Raw genomic sequence first — 26,950 nt, 5'->3', positions numbered from 1 at the left:
AGACATTCCTCATAGTTGTTGACTATATTCTAGAGGGATTGAGGTTAAACATCTTCCTGTGACAACCTCAGAAACAGTCACCAATTTTATAAAATAAATTTTTGCCACACAAGACAGTCCAGATCTTGTTGTTTCAGACAATGATGTGCAATTTGCGAATGAAGGGTTCAAGGAATTTACAGGAGGCTATGGATTTGTCCACACAATTAATTTACCCAGGTACCCACAAGTAAATGGTGAGGCGAGAGAGGAGTAAGAACAGTCAAAGCTTTGTTGAAAAAGAATTATGATCTCCTCTTAGCACTGTTGAGCTGCGTTCCACAGCAGTAAAGAATGGGCTCCTTCAGAACTATTGATGGGAAGAAGATAATGCACACAACTTCCTGTTCTTCCATATATGCTCACACCATGTTTAAAACTCTTTGACATTTTGAGGGTAAGGGAGAAGGAGGATGATTATCATGCAAATCAGACAAAGGATTACATTCAACGCCGAAGAGTGCATGAGTTACCAGGACTCCAACCAGGTGAACCAGTCCGGATTAGAGACCAGAATAGAGAAGGCCAAGTACTAGAAAAGACACAAAGCCTGAGATCTCATCTAGGTGAAACAGAGAATGGGATAGTAAGAAGGAATAGATGCACACTCATATCAACAAGGAGAAGAGCATCAATAAAATGGACAAACTATCTATATGATCAGGAAGACAACCTGAACAGAAAACCAATAGTTTGTGAAGATTCACAAGCTACTCAACAGAGTTCAAGGACAAATATGGAGAATCTGAATTCCATGTAACCTCAGAGAGAGATCTGAATAAGGTCGGGGAGATTGGTGAAACTACCACAATGTTTATCTCTGCAGCGGTTCAAGAAGGCAGCTCACCATCACCTTCTCAAGGGCAACTAGAGATGGACAATAAATGCTGGCCCAGTCAGCAAAGCCCACGTCCCGTGAATGAATAAACAAAAACAGAAATAAAGACAGAGACTTTGGGGAAAGGTGTATGGTAATTTAAATAGTATTATTGAGTCAGAGACTTGGAGGGAGATGTAGTATAACGAGTTCATATTGAATATGTAAATATATAGTTTATATCATTAGTGATGTAAGATCACATGTTAACAGAGCATGGAGTGAGATCGTTCCATGTAGAGCATCGTGTAGAGGCTACCTTGTAAATAGCTAAACATAATGTTAAATAAAATGTAGGGCAGGATTTTGAGGTCATCGGGCGGGTGAAGCTGAGTGCAGCTGGAGACGCCAGGCAGGAGGGAAGGTTGGGCGGGCACTCTGCTTCCCGCTTTTCGGATGAGTGCCTCACTGTCCTCCTGGAGGAAGTGGCTGCCAGAAGGGAACACCTTTGTCCCAGAGATGGAGGTAGAGACCTCACCAAGAGGACATGTCTGGTGGCAGCACTGGTGAACACCCATGATGTGGTGTGACGCAAATGGATGCAGTGCCGGAAGAGTTTCAATGAGCAGCTGCACTCAGGAAGGGTAAGCACCATGTTGGCATGTGTCAGTGTGCAGAAGTGTTCAGGTGTGGCCATCCCCCCGTGGGCCTCAAGGGTGCTAAAGTCTGAATACCAACTGTCAATGATGCAGGAGCTGGCCAAGGGGGGTGAGCCCTGGCTGCTTGGACTAAGTGCCTTGTGGCTTGAGGGCCACAACTTGGGTGTGCCCTGCAAGGTGTTCCTCAGCTGAGGTTGGACAGGCTGCTGTGGTGCTGCTGGTAGAGAGTGGACTAATCAATGCTCCTCTGTCCTTTCAGGAGAAGACAAGCCATGACCAAGCAGAGAGGTAACATACAGGTGGAGGCCTGCCCAACCTCCTGCTGCTCAACATGTTCGAGAAGGACACCCTTGAGGTCGAGAACCAGCACACTCCCCATGCAACCAGGCCTGGAGAGGTGGGGGTGCAGTCGAAGGTAAGAGTGCAGTACACAGAGATGAGAGTTTTGGATTGTGCAACCAATCCAGTGTAGTCTCTTCTTTGATGGGAGTCTCGAACCTGGATTCCCCATTGATCATTGAAAGATGATGTCACCATGATGCTGATCTCCATTGTCTCATCAGGGTGTCTGGCATGCACAGTGACAGTGTGATGACTTTAGCTAATGACATGTCATTGTTCTCCCTTTTAGGTTCACCAGCACACAATCATTCTGTGGACCCTGAAGGGCCACACCTGATACAGCAGGACCATGGGGCTTCACTTGCACCTGCGTCATATCTGCTCTCTGAAGCAGGCACCAGCACAGATACTAGCACCTTGATGGGCATTAGATTGGCGGCTGGAATGTCGATGCACAGCAGTGAGGGCACTTCACACTCGCTTGAGGTGCAGGCAGAGGCAGAGAGTGCCCAGGGCGCCGGCAGTTGAAGGACTGCTGGGAACCAGGATGATGCTCAGTCAAAGGCTGATGATGAGCCTCTGGAGTCATCCATTAGACGGCAGATGCTGGATGTCCAGCAAGATGTGTGGGAGGATCTGGCGGAGATCCATGAGGGTATGCGTGCCGTGGTCTCTGTTGTGGAGAAGTCCATGCAGAGTGTGAGCACTGCGTTGACTCTCAAGGCTGAGCGCACTGCCTTCTCCATTGAGAGAGTGGCGACTGTCATGGAGAGGCAGCTGCAGGGACAGAATGAAAGGTTCCTGGGGGTGCGCTTGGACCTGCAAGCCCTCACACAGGCACTGACCTCAGGTGGTCAGTGCCAGTTTGGGAGACGGATGAGGCATCCAGTATCCCAGCTAGGTACCCATCCATCAATGGTGAATAGCGAGGTCCAGAGCGACCTCACGTTGGCACACAAACTGCTTGTTGTCTCTGTGGGGTCCCCTCAGGGCGCTCTGGATGATGGCAGTAGCCCCTCCACCTCTCTGCCCGTGACCATTGCATCTGATGAGGCTGCGTTGACTGGGGAGATGCCAGCCATGGCACTGGCCGCTCCCTCCCAGGCAGGGCCAGCACAGGCTCCACTGGCCAGAGGTCGACTGCCGATGTCATCAAGGCCAACCAGACAGCACAGCCAGCAGGCTGTCTCCAATGCTGATGCCAGTGAGCGAGGGAACCAAGATGTAACACTCGCAAATGTAAGTTAAAGGCACCGTGAGCACAAGAGAGACAGGCCACTGATGATTTTCTGTTCATTTATGTTTGGATTATTTTTACTGGTCTGGGAATGAAGACTAGAGAAGGTTCTATAAATTTTTTTGGATTGTCAAAATGAGATCAATTATGTTTTTTTCTTAACAGCCTGACTATGCTTCACCTTTTGCATTTTTTTGGTGCAGGATACACCAGTATGTAACACTGGACATGACTGGCTCTAAACTTTACTGCACAGGCACTGAGTGAACTTTGGATTGAAATGAAAGAGTCATTTCATACATCGGGGATGGAGGCAGCAGCCCAGGCTGAGGTGGAAGCAGATCTTTTGCAGCCTAGCTAAGGGAGCATTGGATCAAGGCATCCCTGCTGTCCCTGCCTCCCTGGAGGTTACCGTGTTCTGCCTCCATGCCCTCAGTGTTCTCCTCACTGTGCTCCTCTTCTGACTCACTACTGTGGCCCGTGCAGCCATGTCAAGATCCTCTTCCTCCAGTGGGTCCCCCTCTTGCCAGTGCCAGATTGTGGAGAGCGCAGCATGTAACCACTATCAGCAACACCCGTTCTGGAGTTATTGTAAAGTGCCCCCTGAATGGTCCAGGCATTGGAAGCCTATCTTGGGACCTATGGTCCTCCTTATCACTGCCCTTGTGAAGGCATGACTTGTATTGGAACGCTTCTCTGCCTCCGTTTTTGGGTGGCGGAGAGGCTTCATGAGCCACGTCTTCAATGGATAGCCTTGTCACCCAGCAGCCATCCATCCAGTCGGGCAGGAGCATTGAAGAGCCTCGGCACCTGGGAGTGCCTCAGGATAAAATTGTCATGGGAGCTGCAAGGGTATCTTTCACAGACGTGCAGACTCTGCAACCTGTGATCACACACTATCTGCACGTTCATGGAGTGGAAGCCCTTCCTGTTGACGAAGGCACCGGGCTCACCTGCTGGTGTCTTGATGGCCACATTTGTGCAGTCGATTGCACCCTGGACACAGGGTAACACAGCCTCTGGCTCGCTTAGCCTGGCTGGCCTCATCTGTATGGTAAAAAGTAAAGGTTATACCTGCCTGAACAGAGCTTCTGTCACCAGCTTGACACAACTATAGACAGCTGATTAGGAGACTCCACAAAGATCCCCCAGTGACCCCTGGAAAGAGCCAGAGGCATAGAAGTTGAGGGCCACTGTGACCTTCAGCGCCACTGGCATGGGTTGTCCACCCATACAGTTGGAGCTGATCTCAGGCCTGATCCTCTGACAACTGGAGGTCACAGTCTCCCTGGAGAAGTGGAGTCTCCTTCGGCATTGCACCCCAGATATATTGAGGTAGCTGCATGTAAACCCTGGCAGCAGGATAGTGGCATCTTCTGTGCCCCCTTCCACCTTTGACTACCTGCTGACCCTGTGTCCCTTGTGCCTGCGCCTGTCCTCCCACAGGTTGCTCCCCTTGGAGCTGCATTGGAACACCTGGCCTCCTCTCCCTTCTGAGCCCTCTCTTCCTCCTCAGAGGAGGTGCCTTTAGCGGAGTCCACAATCCCCATTACCAGGGTAACAGGAAGGGTTCATAAGGTCTGTATCCTCTGGGGGCTTTGGAGACACCAAGAAGTCCTGAAATGAAGCCTGGAAATGCAAAGAATGAAGCCCCGAACAGAGATTAAACTGCCAAGTACCAGTAAGTTACCAGCAGCAAACTATGTACCAAACTCCCCACTTCTGACACTGACAATGCTGCTTACCCCTTTTATCCCACCTGTGGATGAGGTTTTTGAAAATGTTGGCTGGCTGCCTGCCCATCTTGCCCGTGCGATGAGCGTGAAATCACATGGACAATGAAAAATTAGTGTCAATTGGCATTTAAATGGCCTTAAGTGGCCTCTCAATTATTGACAGGCGTGGTTCCAGCACCTGCTCGGTGACTGACATGTTGAGGGAATGCACAATGACGTCGGGGCGCTCACCTGGTGTCATCGTGCGCTATTTTACATCTGATCGGGTTGGGCACGCCCACGGGATATAAAATTCTGCCCATAGAGTTTGCTAACAGTATTACATCCAGCCTTATCTGTAAGCCCAGGACCACGATTACTACATTTCAGACCAAAGTCAACAATAACAAGCAAATGTCATGCCTTCTAACATACATAAAAGTAATCATTTCAGGGGAACCCTATTGACGGGCTATGAAAGAGTTGTTCAATTTTTTTTGGCACTTTTTAATTTGGTCTTTATGAGCTTCATGTTGCGGTTTGGTGCTTTTTTCTTACCAATACTCTTGTTTAGTTCCTTCATGGGATGAGTGATGCTGAGATGGCCAGCATTTATTGCCCGTCCCTAATTCCCCCAGAGTATGTGGTGGTAAGCTGTTTTCTTAAACCTTTGCAGCCTTTGTGGTGATGGTACTCACAGTGCTGTTAAGTAGGGAGTTCTAGGATTTTGAAGTAGTAATGATGAAGAAATGGCAATGTATTTTCAAGTCAGGATGATATGCAGTTTGGATTGGAACTTGCAAGTGGCAGTGTTCCCATGTGCTTGTTGTCCTTGTCCTTCCAGACAGGAGAGATCGTGGATTTGAGAGATGCTGCTGAAAAAGTTTTGATGAATTGCTGCAGTGCATCATGAAGCTGGTACACACTGAAAGGAAAGAAAAAGACTGTATTTAAACATTGCCTTTTATGACTACAGAACATCCCAAAGCACTTTGCAGCCAAAGAAGTACTTTTGAGTGTAGTTAATGTAATAGGAAATGCAACAACCAATTTGCACACAGCAAACTCTCAACGGCAATCTGATAATGACCAGATAATCTATTTATTTTCTGATGTTGATTGATGGACAAATATTGACCAAGACATTGAGGATGACTCCCTTGCTCTTCTTCAAAATAGTGCATGGGCTCTTTTACATCCCCCTGAGATATGCACTGGTAATGGAGGCAGTGAATGTTTAAGATGGTGGATGGGATACCAATCAAGTGGGCTAGTCTATCCTGGATGGTGTTGAACTTCTTGAGTATTGTTCAAGCTGCGCTCATCCCCCATTAGTGAAGAGTATTTCATTACATTCCTGTTTTGTGTTTTCTAGAAAGCAGAAAGGCTTGAAGATTCAGGATGTAAGTTACTCGCTGCAGAATACCCAGCCTCTGACCCATTTTTGTAACCACAGTATTTATGTGGCTGGTCCAGTTAAGCTTCTGGTCAATAGTAACCTGCAGGATGGTGGTGGGGGGTGGGGTGGGGTGGGGGGGGTGTGGTGGGGGGGGGGGTGTGGGGGTGGGGGGGTATTTGATGATGATAATGCAGTTGAATGTGAAAGGAATATGGAGATGGTCATTGCCTGGCATCTGTGTGGCAGAAATGTTCCTTTCCACTTACCAGCCTAAGCCTGAATGTTATCCAAGTCTTGCTGAATGTGGGCACAGACTGCTTCATTATCTGAGGAGTTGTGAATGGAACTAAACATTGAGAACTTAAGCTGTGAAAAGAAATGGTCAGGATCTGAAATTTAAATTTACTCATATTTGAGTGTTTTGTATTCTCAAAATGGTGATTATAACTATTCCAAGTTGGTGCCTCCTCCAAACCAATGCTTACGAATTCAGTTCATTACAGTGTGGCAATTTATAATTATGAAGCGATATTAAAAATCCTGATGTTGGAAATAAATAGATAAATTTGATTTCAATGGAACAAATAAAATATAACTCCAGTGACAGAATGGGCAAGATTATATGATCCCTTGCTGACATATTTGAAGGCAAAGGGACTCATAAAAGAAAATGGGTGGCCTTCCTACTGCCTTTCCACCTACCCCTGACCTGTCTTCCAATTTTATGCTGGCAGGGAAGGTATCAAGCATCCCACCCGTCCTTGGGCCTATTGAGGTCATTCTGACTCTGTGCTATATTACGTGATGCAGGGGAAGCTGGAGGCAAGGTTGGCAGACTGGCAGTTTTCACTGTGGTGACTGCTGTCAGGCAGGAAGCTGGGGTGGAGTATCTCATTTGGGGGTCCCATGTGCCCACTGTAACACTACACCCCCAGCCTTTAGAACCCGGTCCTCACCCCCTCTGCCCCTTGCTGGGGTCTCCCAACCAGGCTGTCCAAAATACTGGACTTACGTCTGAATCTGAGCTGCATCACTTCTTCTTCGAGACTGTCTTTAGTTTCAGCAGTGACCAGTGTTTGACCCTGATGCTGCTGGGACGTGCTCCCAGATGGGGTTGGGGGTCTCACTCTGAAACAATTAAGGCTGCTCCCAGTGTAATATCGCTGCACAGCAGCTGGTTTCAGAGTCGGTGGGCTAAAGACCACTGTTCCGTCGGGGGAAGGGCATTTGTTTCCACGTAAAATCCAACCCTATGTTAGGGTAGTCTTTTATGCACTACAATAAACTATTATAATAATCCCCCTTCGCCTGTACAATATGCTATGTATTATAATGCTGAACCACATTCAAAATTATAAAGATGTAATTGTTTAAATTTCTAATGCTTCAGAATGTTGTTCTAACCTCACTTTTTCAGGTACTAAAATCCTACTTCTTATATTTTGAATAGTTTCTACTGAAGAAATAGCTCCAATAATTCACCTATTTTTAATGTATGTAGATGATTTGTAGGAAAGTTTCCAACATTATTTGCTTATTTTTAGAAGAATATGCAAAGTTCACAATTAATGTCAAGTTGTTACTGACCTCTGGGAATGAGCGGGTGAAGCAAACAGGGATTAGAAATAATTGCTACTAATCAGTAATTATTCTGCTTTTTGAAAGAGTTAATGGAACTCAGCTTGAGTTCAGAGATGTTCTGATGAGAATTCAACAAAGACTTCAATCATTTTTATACTTAACGATTCCACAGAATAGATTTATTTTAAAAGCCAGAATTTCCAAATAGCATGCTTAAAATCTTGACTGTTATGAATTACTATAAGGCTCCTCCAGACCATTCCCAGGCATGGAGATGAGTTAAACCCCAGAGAAGTGAGAGTTGCTTCCCTCAACAGAAAGCCAACTTTCAAAAAATTCTAACAAAATTGAGAGCAAAAGGAATCAAAAGAAGAACCCTCTAATGGCTGGAGTCATACTTAACTAAAAGGAGGTGGTTGTAGTAATCAGAGGTCAAACATATCCCCAAATCATCATCGGGAACTATCTTTATTCTAATTACTCATTGACAGATGCTTCATCAATGATCATGCTGAAAAACATACCTCTCTCAGCTCTGAGTCAGAAGGATATGGGTACAAGTCACATTCCAGAGACTTGGGTGCAAAAGTCTAGGCTAACACTCCAGTGCAGTATGGAGGGAGTGCCTCCAGTAGGAGATGTTAAACCAAGGCCCTACCTGTTTTCTAAAGTGGACATAGGATCCAAGAGTACTATTTCGAAAAAAAAACAGCATAGCATCCCAACCCACACCAAGACCCATTCACAGACCTCTCCTATGTTTACTAATTTACATTGGCTCCTGGCAAGTAGTTCCTTGATTTTAAAATTCTCATCCTTGTTTTCAAATTATTCCATTGTTTCACCCCTCCCTTTCTCTGTAATCTCCTTCAGCACAACAACCCTCCCTAGATCTCTGTGCTCTGCCAATTCTGGTCTCTTGAGCATTCTTGATTTTGATCACTTGACCGCTGGTGGCTGTACCTTCAACTGCCTAGGTCCTAAGCTCTTGACTTCCCTCCCTAAGCTTCTTCATCTCTCTTCATCTTTTTCCTTCATTAAGATGCTCCTTCAAACCTACCTCTTTGACCAAGCTTTTAGTCATCTGGCCTAATATCTAATTTTTTGACTCAGTTTCAAGTTATGTTTCCTAATGCTTTTGTAAAGTGTCTTGGGATATTTTATTACGTTAAAGGCACAATATAAATGTTAGCATAGAGGAGTCTGACACTATCCTTGTACAGGGCTTTCCCCGGCCTTTCCTGCATGGAAGTGGTGGCCAATTCCATGAAAACACTTGCAAATCCAACCATGATGCAACATCATCTGAGGGCTGATATCTCAGCTTCCATTGCAGTCTAAGCAGAAGCCACCCAACATCTGAGTGATGCACTGGAAGCTCATACTGACATCATGCAAGCTCAGTTTGTCTTTGAAAATATCTCCATGTCTATGAGTTATGTTCCTTACCCAAGAACCTTCTCCAGGGCTGGTGTTAGGTGAGTGTTGGAGGTGGCAGCTCGTGAAGTCTGAGGGGATCCTGAAGAGGATAAAAAGGAAAGAGCAACTACAAGTAGCTTAGAATGGTCATACTAACCTGACATGGACAAGTATTTCCCATGTTCCCAGTCTGATTGAAAAGGTTCCTCAAATGGGGCATTGTACTGCACTGTTCTGGAAGAAGCCTTAGGATATTAATCTCTTGCTGGGTCTTGCTCTTCTGCTTTCAATATCCTGCAATCTTGAGGATTTGGTACCCTTTGATGGAGGTAGTCTGCTCCTCAAAGTGGATGAGGTATCTTAAGGAGACTTCCCCTCCTCCTGTTATCCAGTGTTACCTTCTTTTGTGACATGCATTCTCCTGTAAGAAATAAAACGGAGATGAGAGCTATAATGTATTGAAAAATGACATTGAAGGGCAGTGGTAAGAAGAAAAGATGTTACATTCTGAAGATGAACCATTGAAGCACTGGACTTGTTTGGCCTGTGAAGATGTATGACACTGAAAGAAGATGTGATAACTTGATGGAGCAGCAGTTTTGGTGAAGAACAGGCTAAACTCTAATTAGGAGGCATATAGAGGTGCTTGCATGCCAGATGCGATCTCTCCATCAGAAGCCCTGTCCATAGGATTACCCAAGCAATAAGCTTATTCATCAAGGCCCCTGTAATCGCATCACATGATGAGTGATTGACAGGAGGGAAGGACAATACATCTAGCTACTACACTTCCTCCACCTGTAAGTTTCTTACATTTACAATAAAAAAAGTCAGAAAAATCAGCAAACATTTATAGTCTCTGGTGATTACAAATCAAGTCTCTGAGGAGCTTGGCAGAGACAATTAGAGTGGTGTAGCGCTACCGAAGAAGGTTCCTGAACAGGATTAACGGGATCTGGAGCTGCACGAGGACATACATCATTGGAACTGGGTAGTTCTATATTTGGCAACTCGTTAGATATGCCTGGAATCAGCTCTAGGATGATCACACGCCTCGGAAGTCGGCAGCAAAACATGATTCACAAGATGATCTTGCACTTTAAAAGATAATGGATCAGTCTCTGAAATTATGGCTTCTGGAGTCCAACAGGGTCCACTTCCAAAATTACGCATGTACACAGGGTCACCTACATGAAATGTATGAGTCTTGCTGTGTAGATCATGGTTCAATTTTTAATTATTCTGGCTCTGTGTTACCTTCCCCTCTAGATTTGGAAACACCAAGTGTAAACACATATGCAAACAACGTTTTATCAGTAACTCTGATGATGCTGAGCCCATAGTAGTATGTGGTGTTGTACGGTAATAGGAGAAATCGGGAAAGGTGAGACTCCAGAGTACCTCCAGATAACTTCTTCATATCAGCTTTTAAGGTCTGGACAGCTCTTTCGAAAAGACCGTTGGATGAAGGATGCCAGGCAGCAGTCTTTATGTGCTGGATACCGTTCAGTTCCATGAATCTCTGAAATTCCACGCTGGTGAAAGCTGTTCCATTATCAGAAACAATAATCTCAAGTAAACCATCTATACGAAGGAATGACGCAGCTTTTCAACAGTTGCGGCTGAAGTTAGCATTTTTACTTCGTTGACATCAAGATATTTTGAATGTGCATTGATGATTAATAGGAACATGGTGTCTAGGAATGGTCCCACATAGTCAACATGCAGTCTATCCCAACGTTGACCAGGCCATTCCCATGGGTGAAGAAGAGTTGAAACAGGTGGCTTCTGGTGCTTCTGGCAAAGGGAACAATGTTTAACCATTCTCTCAATGTCACTGTCTATTCCTGGCTACCAGATGCAGTTACATGCCAGAATCTTCATCTTTGATATATCTGGTGTGCACTGTGGAGCCCTGCCAAGAGTGACTCTCTACCCTGTGATGGGACCAAGACTCCTGAACCCCACAGCAAAATTCCGTCTTGACAATTCAGTTCAGTGTTTCTGAAATAAAGTGACCATAAGTCATCAGACACAAGTGTTATTGGCCAACCTTGTAAAACAAAGTCTTTGACTTTTGACAGCACTGGGACTCTGTTTGTCCAATTCTTGATCTGTTTGGCACATATAGGTGATGAATCCAAGGAATTTAACAATAATACTAACTCTTGTGGAATGGGTGTATCGACAAGACTACCTGGTAATGGAAGATGACTAAGTGCATCTGCATTGGCTGTATGTGAGCCAGAGCGGTGCATGAATGTGTATTTGTAAACTGATAGCATCAAAGCCCAAAGTTGGATTCTTGCTGAAGCTACAGGTGGAACAGCTTCATTTTGCTGAACAAGCCCGTCAGTGGCTCATAGTCAGACACAATTGTAAAATTTCGCCCATGTAGGCATTGGTGAAACTTTTTGACACCAAATACAATCGACAATCCTTCTTTTTCCAACTGAAAGTAGCCCTTTTCACCTTGGGAAAGTGTTCCTGAAACATAGCCATTGAATCTTTCTGATCCGTCCTCCATTTGATATGATAGAATAGCTCCTACACCATAAGGAGAGCATCACACGTCAACACTAGCTTTTTAGATGGGTCATAATGAACGAGCATGATGAATGAAGCAGTTTCTTCACTCTTACAAAGGCTTCATCTTGCTGTGAACCCCAGGACCAGTGGAGGTTCTTCCTCAGCAACAAATGTAGTGGTCCAGCATAGTGGATAGATTAGGTAAAAACTGGCTATAACATTTAATCATACCTGGGAAAAAATTAAATTCTGTCACATTATAGGGTGATGGTGTATCTTGAATTGCTTCAACAGGAAGTGACCCCATGGTGTCCATTCTGTGGCCCAGGTAGATTACCTCTGATGCTAGAAATGTGTATTTTTCTTGCTTCAAACGCACCCCTGCTTCCATAAACCTTCTCAGCGCTTCCTCAAGGTTGGCTAAATGTTCAGCTTCAGTCAGTCCAGTGATAAGAATGTCATCTAAGTAAACGGCCACATGAGGAAGTCTTTGCAGGAGACTCTCCATGCTGAAAAACAATGCATGCTAATGAAGCTCCAAAAGGGAATCGGATGTACTGGTAGAGGCCTTTTTTGGGTATTAATTGTCATGTGTTCTCTTGACGTGTTATCCAATTCCAATCGTTGATAGTCATGACTCATGTCTAGTTTTGTATATGACTTGCCTCCTGCTAACTTGGCATACAAGTCATTGATTCTGGGAATGGGGTATTTGTCTAACTTTGCTGCTTTGTTGATTGTCAGTTTGTAGTCACCGAATATATGTGTAGTCTGGTCTGGCTTGACAATTGGGACTATGGGCGCAGCCCACTCGGAAAACTGGACTGGCTGAATTATTCCCAGATTTTCCAACCTGCACAACTCTGGGCGGAATCATCTCAGATTTGTACTAAGTGCGGTAGCAGATGGGCAAAATGGTGTTTTACCTGCCAGCCGCAATGACGGGTTTTCATGCCCTATCATCCACTGGATCTCAGGAGTCTCATTGTAATACATCAGGATATCATTATTAGGCCTGCCCGTCAGAAGCATCCCCCCCCACCCGTTGGTTCGTCTGCCCATGTCAGTGAGAAAACACGCTGACGTGTTTCACAACAGTATGTAAGCAATGAGCACCTGGTGGGCTGCACTTCGCTCAGGACTTCAAGGTTTGTTTGCCTACCTTGCTTCGGGCAGCACTCGCAGTCATCAGTGCCAGGCTTCACAAGCAGAACCACCACTTTTAGCAATGGATTCTCTCGAGGCACAAACTCTTGAATTAAACTCGAAGCGTTGCAAGATCATGGATGGTTTGGGCTGAAAATGCAACTTCACAAGTTCCACGAACTCACTGAATGGCTTAGAACTAGCACGGTTGGGACAGTCAGGTTTCGAATCAGGTTATATGTTTTGCTTCCACATGCACTCGGCAGGATAGCTTTAAGTTTTTTTTCAGCAGTAATCTCGTGTACAACGAGATAGAACTCGAGTCACTCAACACACTGACTACAGTCTTCAACATTAGCACTATATGAATCGATCCTTCGAAACAACAGCATGACTGATAAGTATTGTTCAATTTCATTTTACTCACATCAACCAGGGCAAAGTATGCAGCAGAGTTCGGTTTTATCATCATTGCCAAATATAATAACTTGATGGAGCAGCAGGTTGGGTGAAGAAAAAGCTAAACTTTATTTAGGAAACATGTAGAGGTGCTTGCACATGAGACACAATCTCTCTGTTGGAAGTCCCACCCACAGGATTATCCGCGCAATCAGTTTACTGGTCAAAACCCCTGTAATCGCATCACATGATGAGTGATTGATAGGAGGGAGGGACAATACATCGAGTTACTACAAAAGATTTTAAAAAGTGAAGACAGGAAGATCATAACTTGTAAACTGAAAGAGATTGTGAAGGAAAAATTATTAAGGTGAAACATAGGCTGACGTGCCCAGCAGTGTGAGTGGACAATATGACGAGAAGGCCAAAAATTGGTTTCATGATGTCGTGAAGCCATTTGTGATCATCTGCTCAGCCCGTCAATGGTGGACCATGTTTCCCACCATCAGACATCAGGAACATCATTGTAATACACCTGCATATCACTATAAGGTCAGCCTGCCGGACTCATCCCCCCCTTGCTGGATTGTCTGCCCAAATCGCTGTGATTGCATGCTGACATGTTTCACAACTGTACGTAAGTGACGTGCACCTGGAGAGCTGCACTTCGCTCGGGACTTCAAGGTTTGGTTGCCTACCTTGCTTCAGGCAGCACTCGTAGTGATCAGCACCAGGCTTCGCAGACAGCACCACATCACTTTTAGGGGGGGACTCATGGGCAGGTCTCTATCTACCAGACCAGCCATGAGGCGGGGGTGGCTTTTCAATGGCTGCAGAGCTAGGGTTTGGTTGGAGAAGGGGAAGAAGTGGCCTCAGGAGAAGGGAAGAGGCTGTAGGTTGAGGGCTGTACTGGGGAAGGGGTGGTAAGCTAGGGTGTGTGTGGGGGCACATTTTGTTCTGTGCAAATGGACTCAAGATGGTGAGGGCTGAGGAGGCAGTCACCAGAGGAGATGAGGCCAGAGGAGATGTGAGGGTGTGTGTGCGAGAGTGAGTGGTGATGTCTTGGGAGCTGGAGGTGAGTGAGATATCAGTGAATGTGTGATGAGTTTGAGTGTGATTTTAGACTGATGAGATGGTTGTGTTACCCTGGTGGCATGAATGAGATCATTCATCCTCTATCTGCATTGGATGGCCAACTTCTTCTGTGCAGCATTGGCACTGATCACCACTGCCGTTGCCACCCAAGCCGGAGTGGTAATGTAGCTGCCCCTCCTGCAGCCAGAGCAGGGGTACAGGACATCACAGCGGGCCTCCACAGCGTCCAAAAGACACTCGAGGAATGCGTCACTAAACCTGAGGGCTGCTGTCTTCTTGCCTTTCAGGGCCATGTCTTATTTGCAGCAGTCCTGGGCTGGAAGCACTGAGAGGTGTGCACACGGCTGTACTTTAAATTTGGCGCCCGGCGTGATGAAGTGGCGAAGTGACGGTGTGGCGGGCTAATGAGAGTCCACCCGCTTTAGAAACAGTGTGTTTCCCGGGAATGCATAATTAATGCAGCGGAATTGGGATGATACGGCATGAGAAGCTGCCACTGCAGCTGGCTCCTGCACTTTCTGCAAATCTGGAATGATTCCGCCCACAGTATTTCAGTGCCTTCCCTTGATCCCACTGATGAGCTCAATGAATTTCTTCCAGTCATGCATCCAGATGCTTTGATTGGAGAAGTGTAGCAGAGCCCAGTACTTCTGTTATCTGCTGCCACATTATGGGCAGGATTTTCCAATTAATGGCTAGCCAGCATGAAATGCACGCTGAGTAACTCAGCGCTGCCCGGGGTGCGGGTGGGAGGAGGGCAAGCGCAGAAGTCTGAGCATGCGTGGCAGAGAGCACATTGACAGCTCCCTGAGGACACAGAGCTGCTTCAGGGAGCTGAAGAATTCTGGAAATAAAAATAAAGATTTTAAAAATGAGAGAAACATGTTGCCACATGTGACTCAGTCACATGAACAGGGACAGATTAAAATTTTTATTTTTAAAATAATTACTGCTGGAGACCTCAACTCGCCCGTGGATGAGGTCTCATAAAAAATCCACAGGTCACCTGGTTGATTTGCCCACCTGCCAACCATAAGGGTGGACGGGCAGTGAAAAGTAATATTCAATTATTTGATTAAAGGCCTTAATAGGCCTCTTAATTGTCGGTGGGCGCACTGCTGACTCTCACGTATGCCCAACCGAAATATCGCTCGAGTGCACAATGACATTGGGAGGTCGCCCGACATCATCACGCGCCCAATTTACGCCTGATTGGGTCCGGAACGCGCACGCCCACCCGCAGGACATAACATCCGGCTCTATGTGCCTAGTTGTTCTTGGGAATATTTTGCACAGTGCAGGGTACAACACTGCCTTCCACTTCACCATGGCCCGCAGAAATATTTCAGCGTTTGCCAATTCTTCCATTTGTTCTTGTCCATATGAGCAAAAAAACCACTATAAAGAAATGACACTTTAAAATCGGCAAAGTGTGCTTATATACAAGAGCACATTTCAGTCAAAATGTTGCATCTTCTCCGGTTGCATGGGGAGGTGCCGTGGGAGGGGGTTGAGGTGTAGCGGGTGATGGAGGAGTGGACCAGGGTGTCACGGAGGGAATGATCCCTATGGAATGCCGCTGGGGGGGGGGGGGGGGGGGGAAGGGAAGATGTGTTTGGTGGTGGCATCATGCTAGAGTTGGCGGAAATGGCGAAGGATGATCCTTTGAATGCGGAGGCTGGTGGGGTGATAAGTGAGGACAAGGGGGACATCTTCCCTTCACCCCCCTGGCGGCATTCCGTAGAGATCGTCCCCTCCATGACACCCTGGTCCACTCCTCCATCACCCCCTACACCTCAACCCCCTTCCACGGCACCTTCCCATGCAACTGCAGAAGCTGCAACACCTGCCCCTTCACTTCCTTTCTCCTCACCGTCCAAGGGCCCAAACACTCCTTTCAAGTGAAGCAGCATTTCACTTGCACTTCCCTCAACTTAGTCTACTAAATTCGTTGCTCCCAATGCGGTTTCCTCTACAATGGAGAGACCAAACGCAGACTGGGTGACCGCTTTGCAGAACACCTTCGGTCTGTCCGCAAGCATTACCCAGACCTCCCTGTTGCTTGCCATTTCAACACTCCACCCTGCTCTCTTGCCCACATGTCCGTCCTTGGCTTGCTGCATTGTTCCAGTGAAGCTCAACGCAAACTGGAGGAACAGCACCTCATCTTCCGACTAGGCACTTTACAACCTTCCGAACTGAATATTGAGTTCAACAAATTTAGATGATGAACTCTCTTCTCCATCTCCACCCCTTCCCGACTTTCCCCCTCCTTTTTGTTTTTTCCAATAATTTATATAGATTTTTCTTTTCCCACCTATTTCCATTATTTTTAAATGTATTTCCATCCATTGTTTTACCTCTACCTTTTAGCCTTTTTCGATTCCTTCACCCCACCCCACCCCCACTAGGGCTATCTGTACCTTGCTCATCCTGCTTTCTACCTTTAATTAGCACATTCCTTTAGATAATATCACCACCTTCAACACCTCTTTGTCCTTTTGTCTGTGACATCTTTTGGTTATCTCCATCTATCACTGGCCCTCTATCCAGCTCTTCTTGTCCCACCACACCCCCCCTTAAACCAGCTTATATTTCACCTCTTTTCTATTTTTCCTTAGTTCTGTTGAAGAGTCATGTGGACTCGAAATGTTAACTGTGTTCCTCTTCACAGACGCTGCCAGACCTGCTGAGTTTTTCCAGGTATTTTTGTTTTTGTTTTGGATTTCCAGCATCTGCAATTTTTTGCTTTTATCTTGCTGCTGTCATCACTGACATTTGGAAGACATTACTCAGTGAGGTCCAGATACACAATTTGCAATTTCAACTGCATTACTCATTAATGCCAATGTGATGGTGAATAGTCATTAACTTCTATGCTCCTTCCCAAAACTAGATAGTGATTATCCAGGAACAGTAGGGTATTATGTTGATTTGCGCAAAAAATAAAATCATAAAGGCCTTGTTTAAGAGAACCCTAGTGTCAGTTGCATACATAGCTGCACTTATTCCCAATAAGGGTCAAGATTTAAGCAGAATAATGTTCTTTGAAATGGTGTTTCGTAGAAAAATGTCATCGCATGTATGTGGTAATTACGTTAGCTCAAATTGTCACTTGCCATTAGATCACCATTGTGACCTGAATAGTCAAGAGAGATGGCAACTCTAAAGGAATATATTCTCAATAAATGGCTATGCTTCCAAGTTCAGGTAGGAAGCACAGAAATGTATTCATAAGAATATAAAATGTGCATTTAAAATGTTGAAAACATGTTGTTGATTGTCCTGACAGGTTGAAAGGGATTATAGAATATTAGCAATATTTTGCTGCTCAACATTTCCATTCATTTTGGCATTTCTGCATGCCTACCAGCATTGATTTTATGCTTTCATAGTGAAGAGCAAGAAGCTGCAATACCAGCCAGATGGCGGAGGCAAAAGAACCTGGGTCATAAGGCTAATTTAACCCAACCACAATTCTTCTTCAGGCGGTATTGCATCATTCTAGACAATTATTTTGTTGACCATGGCACAGCCCTTTGAAAAAAATTCTCCATATAAATTTATGTAATGGATGGTTGCAATACATGCTGAAACCATTCTAACTTGAAATCAGATAACTGTGCATATTTTTCATTTTAAAGGTGTAGCTGGATGATTTTGTTGTTCTTCTGGAGATGGTAGGGCTGGGTTGAAGTCTTTTAAGAAGTCTCTGTTTGCAGCTGGTGCATCTCTGGATGGGCATGGACAGCAAACAAGGTTCGAAGCTTAAAGGTGGGTTGGAGAACAGGCTTAGGCCCTCTCTTTTAGCACCTCAGATGCTTGACCACAGTTCTGCAGAGAAACGGGTGCTTAAACATACGGGTTGGCTTGTTATGCGACCTCTTCTCTCCAATTGCCCAGTATATCCAAATAAGGTCATTGCCAGGGTATGGGCTCTGACAACATTCCGGCGATAGTGCTGAAGATTTATGCCGCAGAACTCGCCGCACCACTAACCAAGCTGTTCCAGTATAGCCACAACACGGCATCTATCAGGCAATGTGGAAAACTGCCCAAGTACACAAAGAGCAGGATAAATCCAACTCAGCCAATTACCACCCCATCAGTTTACTCTTGATCATCAGTAAAGTGATGGAAGAGGTCATCGGGAGTGCTATCAAGCAGCACTTGCTTAGCAATAGCCTGCTCACAGACACTCAATTTAGGTTCTGCCAGGATCACTCAGCTCCTGACCTCATTGCAGCCTTGGTTCAGACATGGATAAAAGAGCTGAACTCCCAAGGTGAGGTGAGAGTGACTGCCCTTGACATCAAGGCAGCATTTGACTATGGCATCAATTGAGCTGAGAAGTGGCAAGTACCATTCACGCCACACATGTGTCAGGCAATGACCATCTCCAACAAGAAAGAATCTAACAATCAACCCTTGACATTCAATGGCATTACCATCACTGAATCCCTACTATCAAATCCTGGGGGTTACCATTGACCAGAAACTGAACTGGACTAGCCATATAAAGATGGTGGCTACAAGAGCAGGTCAGAAATTAGGAATCCTGTGGTAAGTCATTCACCTCCTGACTTCAGCATTTACAATGCACAAGTCAGGAGTATGATGGAATACTCTCCACTTGAATGTTGTTGGAGCTGCATTCATCCAGGCAAGAAGTTCGACACCATCCAGGACAAAGCAGCTCACTTAATTCACACCCCATACACAAAGATTCACTCCCTCCACCACCGACGCATAGTGTTGTGTGTACTGTCATGAAACTATAATATTTTTCAAAATATTATTGTAGGCTTATGGGTGTGAACGTGGATGGTTCTGTCTGTGTGACTGATTTAATTGAATTAGAGTCAAGAAGAATGCAAGGTTGCAATTATCAAAAGAGTTAGATGTAAAGCAGACTTTTGAAATTGAGATGAACAAGTGAGGATGAGGTTCCACAGATAAGGTGTGAATGAAATTTGCACTTTTAGGTAAGTGAAGTTGATTGATTTTCAGAAGGATGGTAGGATGTTTACCACTAATAAGATAAATAGGGCAAGGTTACTACGTTTATTTTTCCCAAAAGGAAAAAGGATATATTGACAACATGAAAGATTTTTATATTTTGGGAAAAGTAATTTCCTAAGACATGTAGAACAATAGGATTTTACACAATAAAGAGAGAGAAACATACATAAGGAAGAATGGAAGGCTATGTGGGGGTAGCCGTGTAACATCTTGAAAGGCACACTGTGTAAAGCAGCCTTGGAAAAAAGCCACTAGCCACTTTTGCAGAGTCTGCTGTGTTCAGTAACTAAAGTTGTGTTAAAAAGCCTTTGGAATTCCACTGTCGAGTGAGTGAGTGTGGTAACCTTGCTGGATTGCCTATTTAGATTTAAAATCTATTTTGGACTGTTGCCTTAAATGGGGTGTGTAGCTGGGAGTCAGGTTAATTAGGAATTTGGGGATTTGTTATAATATCAAGTAACTGTAATCTTAGGTCAGTGTTTGAATTCTTTTCATTCATTAATAAATGTTTTAATTTACTTCTAAAATCTCTAAAGTTGTTAGTGGACTCACTGCTTCTGATTTCAGTCCACAAATCTTCTCATAATAAATACAAACTGCATAACCATTGTGATAGCGTGGCCAAGTTTTCCTTGTGGATTTAGTCCACCTGGCACATATTACTTGCCACATCATAACAGTACCATCTACAGGATGCACTGCAGGAACTCACCAAGCCTCCTTAGATAGTGCCTTCCAAACCCACAACCACAACCATCTAGAAGGACAAGTGCAGCAGATAGATGGGACAACCACAACCTGGAAGCTCCTCTCCAAGCTGCTTAACATCCTGACTTGGAAATATATCACCTTCCTTCACAGTCACTGGGTCAAAATCCTGGAACTCCCTCCCTAACAGTAGTGAGGGTATATCTACACCACATGGACAGCAGCGGTTCAAGAATGCAGCTCACCACCACCTTCTCAAAGACAATTAAGGATGGGCAATAAATGCTGGTTTTGCCAGTGACGCCCACATCCCATGAATAAATGAAAAAAGATATCCCAAAGGTAACTTGATTAGATCATGTCTGGGAAGCATTCCTAGCCAGGGACCCATTGTCTAAGTGATTAGGCTGAGTTTGTCTCCAACAGCAGAATAGCCTTAATGGCTTGCCAATGGGTTTTTCACATTCCCCTAAGGTCATTGTCTTTGCTGGGATTTGCAGATGTGCTGTCTCTCTTCCAATAGTTTGGAATGTGGAATGTACAGTAATGCAAACTGGGGTAACCATCTTTGGCCAATAGCTCAAGTCAACTTTATCCTCGCCAATCTCTTGATGGAGGATGCCTTATGTTCAGAGCTAAGGGTGACCGCAGCCCTCATGTCCCACATGGATTCCTCCATTGTCCGGACCAGGGCATGCAAACCCTCTGGAAAATTAGCCAGATCTCCTGTACTTCCTGATGGACATCCAGCATTTGATACCTGATGAATGACTCCAGAGGCTTGTCAACTGCCTGGGGATCAGCATCTTCTTGGTCTCCAAAACTCCTCTGACTGTCAGAGGCCTGGGAAATCTCAGTCTCCGACAACTCCTCGGGCAAACGTAACCTGCTTCCCAAGTATGTGCTACCCTCTATACTGACATGCTCAAAATGCTCAACCACACCGAGGTGCCAGTAACTACAGTGTTGCGAGGTGCAGAGCGAGGATGTGATGCTGCAGCATCTGAGGGTCCTGCCTACTTCTCCAATATTAATGGTGGACCATCTGGATCCTCGATTGGTCTGGACAATGATCCATCTGATGGGTGAAAGGCAGCAGTGAGTATACCTGAACATCAAAGAAGCAGAGTGAGTAGCTGCTGCTGCATTCCACACATGGGCATTGTGTGATTCAAACATATACTGATGCAGGATCACAGAGAAACAGTGAACCTAACATTGCATTCCTTGCCCCTTTATTTCTGATGCCCCCCCCCACTTTCCCATTGAAAGTATATCCTCTTCACTCTCAATATCATCAAAAACCCCTACCTCCCCTCAAACAATAGATGCCTGTTCGCATGCCAACTCTAAAATGTCCTCTTCCATTGGCGTCAGGACTACCAGATTTGGAACTCCACCACCTGTGCAGCTGGTTCCAGCGCATTGTGCTTCCTCTTCTCCAGTGGAGACAAGAACACATTCATATGTCCCTCTTCTGTATGACTGAGGTGTACATGCTCCTCCATAACATCGCTGGTTTGTGTGCCCAACACACTACAGGACTTCCCCCTTCTAGGCATGCCTGCCATCCTATCTAGTTCTAACCAGCTTTGCTGTGCTCTGGTCTCCTTTGCATCTAGAGCCAATTGCGTACCAGCTTCCAGCCCAAACATTAGCCCATACATATACATTCATTCAAGATGTAAAATGGCTTTCTTACTCATCCTTGCACAGCAGAGAATCTCATTCACCCTCTTCCGACACTGCACCCAAGTCATATGCAGGAGCCCACGGCTGCCGTGCTCTATCACCGCCACCTCTGTCCAGGCTTTCTTGGTAGCATTCGGAGGCTTCCTCTTGCCACCACCTGGCAGCAGTAGCAGCAGGGCCCAAGAGCAATCATTGGAGAAATGAGGGGCTGTGTGCATTCGTACATTTCCATGGCCACTTGCTTGGCTTTGTTCTCTGGCCGCCATGCCACAAATCCCTTCAGAATATGGTCCTGCCTGTGCTGCAGGATAGCAGAAATTGACTGTCTCTGAATATGGTCCTGCCACTGCCCAAAGCTCCAAATTTGCTACCTTAGTCTTCACAGCATCTTTCCTAGTGTCCTTTTAAACCCCTCCACCCACAGCTGCCTTCTTGATGGGGCCTGCCCTGTTCCTGCCAGCCACCCCACATCCCCCCAGCAGTGTTGGTCCTCTCAGAGAGTGAGTTTCACGCTGGCCGGCTAGCCAGCACGTGATTGCTGTTGGCTTCGGGTGCTGAGCAGGAGTGGAGTTTACATCCGCTTCTGGGCCCAATTGGGTATGGACGCTGACTGAAAAATTCAGGCATGAAAATGCCAGGACATCCCGCTGCGCACTTGCTTCCTGTCAGCTGCTGCCTTTCCCAGGAGTCACGGTCACCTCTGGGAAAATTGGAAAGGGTGGGGCAAATCCCTACAGATCCTTATCAAATACCTTAACTTGACTTCCCACCACTGGTGGTCATCACTGCTCTGACGCTGCCTCTCATAACATTGCGAGGAGGCAGGAACGTATTGGGGAGCTGGCCCATCACAGATATTTTCCCAGTCGCCTCTCTTCCAAGCCCACCTCCAAGGTGTTTTTAAAATTTCCCTTTTTGTCCCTCAATTAGAGAGGGGAAGCAAGGCAGGATGCCCCTACTTGCTGCTTTCCGATGACCTCTGCTAGCAAGCGTACTTGTATAAAAGTTAGCTCGATTGTGATGCCTCTAACTGAATAGTTTACTCTCGCTCAAGGTTTACTCCTTAGTGCAAAATACCCTGAGCTCTGCCACTTGGAACTGAAGTAAACCAATGACTAAAATAAGTGGAAGAGGATTATCTGTTTGTTTCTGGGGGGTTTGCTACAAATTTACCTAAACATTTCGTAAAGGGAGAACACCCTCATTCAGATTTAAGGAGCTGGGTGTCAGCTACAAGAGAAATCTGACACATAATGCTCCCTTGCCAACAACAGCAGTCTGCCCGTTGTCTACCTGCTTGTCCCTGCCCATACCACAATTATACCAGCGGCGGGGGTGTGTCAGGCAGCCCCTCGCCAGCATGCCAATTGAGGTCCTTATGTGGGCAGCCTGGCAGGTTTCTCTGGGCGGGCTGGTGGCGGGCAGGGGGAGGGTCCTTCCTTAACAGACCTCCTTGGCCAATTGGAGGCCCCCTCAAGGTTTTACCCTCCCCCAGCCTGGTGCAGCTGGTGTACCCCTCAGCTGGCTCACCCCCACCATCCAATTTTTAGTCAGGGGGCGGTGGAGGTGGGGGGAGAAATCCGGCAACTTGTGTAATTCAATCCTGGAAACCAATGATAAGTAGAGTTATAAAAGTACATACAGTGGCTTAGCAACTGGAATCAATTCATTGTAGGCTCATGGCTGCAGTGACCATGGAAATGTTGAATGATTAAATTTTAATCTTATGCTGGGGAAGGTTATGAGAGAGAAGATTGGGGTTACGTACATGATGCAATCAGCAAGGTGCATTGGAAAAGTCCTTTTGTAGCAGCACTTCAGTAAATGGAATGAGTTAATGGACCAAAAGGCCTTTTTGTTTGGTCAATAATTAACAATTTATCACCTTTACCTGGAAAAACTCAGCAGGTCTGGCAGCATCGGCGGAGAAGAAATGAGTTGACGTTTCGAGTCCTCATGACCCTTCAACAGAACTGATCTTTCTTTACAAGGAGAGGGAAATATAAGCTGGTTTAAAGGGGCGGTGGGGGGGGGGGGAGCGGAAGAGAGAAGTGGAGGGGGAGGGGGTGTTAGGATAGAAGCAGATCATCAAAAGATGTCACAGACAAAAGAACAAAAGAACACAGATGTTGAAGTTGGTGATATTATCTAAACGAATGTGCTAATTAAGAATGTTTGGTAGGGCACTCAAGGTATAGCTCTAGTGGGGGTGGGGGAGCATAAAAGATTTAAAAATAATCGAAATAGGTGGGAAAAGAAAAATCTATATAAATTATTGTAAAAGAAAAAAAAAACAAAAGGAAGGGGGAAGAAACAGAAAGGGGGTGGGGATGGAGGAGGGAGTTCAGGACCTAAAGTTGTTGAATTCAATATTCAGTCCGGAAGGCTTTAAAGTGCCTAGTTGGAAGATGAGGTGTTGTTCCTCCAGTTTGCGTTGGGCTTCACTGGAACAATGCAGCAAGCCAAGGACAGACATGTGGGCAAGAGAGCAGGGTGGAGTGTTAAAATGGCAAGCGACAGGGAGGTTTGGGTCATTTTTGCGGACAGACCGCACGTGTTCTGCAAAGCGGTCGCCCAGTTTATGTTTGGTATCTCCAATGTAGAGGAGACCTCATTGGGCGCAACAAATACAGTAGACTAGGTTGGGGGAAATGCAAGTGAAATGCTGCTTCACTTGAAAGGAGTGTTTGGGCCCTTGGACGGTGAGGAGAGAGGAAGTGAAGGGGCAGGTGTTACATTTTTTGCATGGGCATGGGGAGGTGCCATAGGTGGGGGTTGAGGAGTAGGGGGTGATGGAGGAGTGGACCAGGGTGTCCTGGAGGGAACGATCCCTACGGAATGCCGACAGAGGGGGTGAAGGGAAGATGTGTTTGGTGGTGGCATCATGCTAGAGTTGGCGGAAATGGCGAAGGATGATCCTTTGAATGCGGAGGCTGGTGGGGTGATAAGTGAGGACAAGGGGGACCCTATCATGTTTCTGGGAGGGAGGAGATGGCGTGAGGGCGGATGCGCGGAAGATGGGCCAGACACGGTTGAGGGCCCTGTCAACGACCGTGGGTGGTAAACCTCGGTTAAGGAAGAAGGAGGACATGTCAGAGGAACTGTTTTTGAAGGTAGCATCATCAGAACAGATGCGACAGAGGCGAAGGAACCGAGAATGGGATGGAGTCCTTATAGGAAGTGGGGTGTGGGGAGCTGGAGTCGAGGTAACTGTGGGAGTCGGTAGGCTTGTAATGGATATTGGTGGACAGTCTATCACCAGAGATTGAGACAGAGAGGTCAAGGAAGGGAAGAGAAGTGTCAGAGATGGACCACGTGAAAATGATGGAGGGGTGGAGATTGGAAGCAAAATTAATAAATTTTTCCAAGTCTCGACGAGAGCATGAAGCAGCACTGAAGTAATCATCGATGTACTGGAGAAAGAGTTGTGGAAGGGGGCCGGAGTAGGACTGGAACAAGGAATGTTCCACATACCCCATAAAGAGACAGGCATAGGTGGGACCCATAGCCACACCTTTTATTTGGAGGAAGAATGGGTACCCGCATGGGCCCCAGCTATGCCTGTCTCTTTATGGGGTATGTGGAACATTCCTTGTTCCAGTCCTACTCCGGCCCCCTTCCACAACTCTTTCTCCAGTACATCGATGATTACTTTGGTGCTGCTTCATGCTCTTGTTGAGACTTGGAAAAATTTATTAATTTTGCTTCCAATCTCCACCCCTCCATCATTTTCACGTGGTCCATCTCTGACACTTCTCTTCCCTTCCTTGACCTCTCTGTCTCAATCTCTGCTGATAGACTGTCCACCAATATCCATTACAAGCCTACCGACTCCCACAGCTACCTCGACTACAGTTCCTCACAACCCACTTCCTGTAAGGACTCTATCCCATTCTCTCAGTTCCTTCGCCTCCGTCACATCTGTTCCAATGATGCTACCTTCAAAAACAGTTCCTCTGACATTTCCTCCTTCTTCCTTAACCGAGGTTTTCCACCCACGGTCGTTGACAGGGTCCTCAACCATGTCCGGCCCATGTCCCGCGCATCCGCCCTCACGCCTTCTCCTCCCTCCCAGAAACAGGATAGGGTCCCCCTTGTCCTCACTTATCACTCCATCAGCCTCCGCATTCAAAGGATCATCCTCTGCCATTTCTGCCAACTCCAGCATGATGCCACTACCAAACACATCTTCCCTTCTCCCCCCCGTCGGCATTCCGTAGAGATCGTTCCCTCCAGGACACCTTGGTCCACTCCTCCATCACCCCCTACTCCTCAACCCCCACCTATGGCACCTCCCCATGCCCACGCAAAAGATGTAACACCTGCCCCTTCACTTCCTCTCTCCTCACCGTCCAAGGGCCCAAACACTCCTTTCAAGTGAAGCAGCATTTCACTTGCATTTCCCCCAGCTTAGTCTACTGTATTTGTTGCTCCCAATGCGGTCTCCTTTACATTGGAGAGACCAAAAGTAAACTGGGCGTCCGCTTTGCAGAGCACCAGCGATCTGTCCGCAAGAATGACCCAAACCTCCCTGTCGCTTGCCATTTTAACACTCCACCCTGCTCTCTTGTCCACATGTCTGTCCTTGGCTTGCTGCATTGTTCCAGTGAAGCCCAACGCAAACTGGAGGAACAACACCTCATCTTCCAACTAGGCACTTTACAGCCTTCCGGACTGAATATTGAATTCAACAACTTTAGGTCTTGAGCTTCCTCCTCCATCCCCACCCCCTTTCTGTTTCTTCCCCCTTCCTTTTGTTTTTTTTTTCTTTTCCAATAATTCATATAGATTTTTCTTTTCCCACCTATTTCCAATATTTTTAAATCTTTTATGCTCCCTCACCCCCACTAGAGCTACACCTTGAGTGCCCTACCATCCATTCTCAATTAGAACATTCGTTTAGATAATATAACCAACTTCAACACCTCTGTGTTCTTTTGTTCTTTTGTCTGTGACATCTTTTGATGATCTGCTCCTATCCTAACACACCCCGCCTCCCACTCGGCCCCCCACCGCACCCCACCCAAACCTTAAACCAGTTTATATTTCCCTCTCCTTGTAAAGAAAGATCAGTTCTGTTGAAGGGTCATGAGGACTCAAAACATCAACTCTTCTCCGCCGATGCTGCCAGACCTGCTGTGTTTTGCCAGG

The sequence above is a fragment of the Carcharodon carcharias genome, chromosome 1 (genome assembly GCF_017639515.1).
Source record: "Carcharodon carcharias isolate sCarCar2 chromosome 1, sCarCar2.pri, whole genome shotgun sequence".
Classification (NCBI taxonomy): domain Eukaryota; kingdom Metazoa; phylum Chordata; class Chondrichthyes; order Lamniformes; family Lamnidae; genus Carcharodon; species Carcharodon carcharias.
This window is presented reverse-complemented; position numbering follows the sequence as displayed.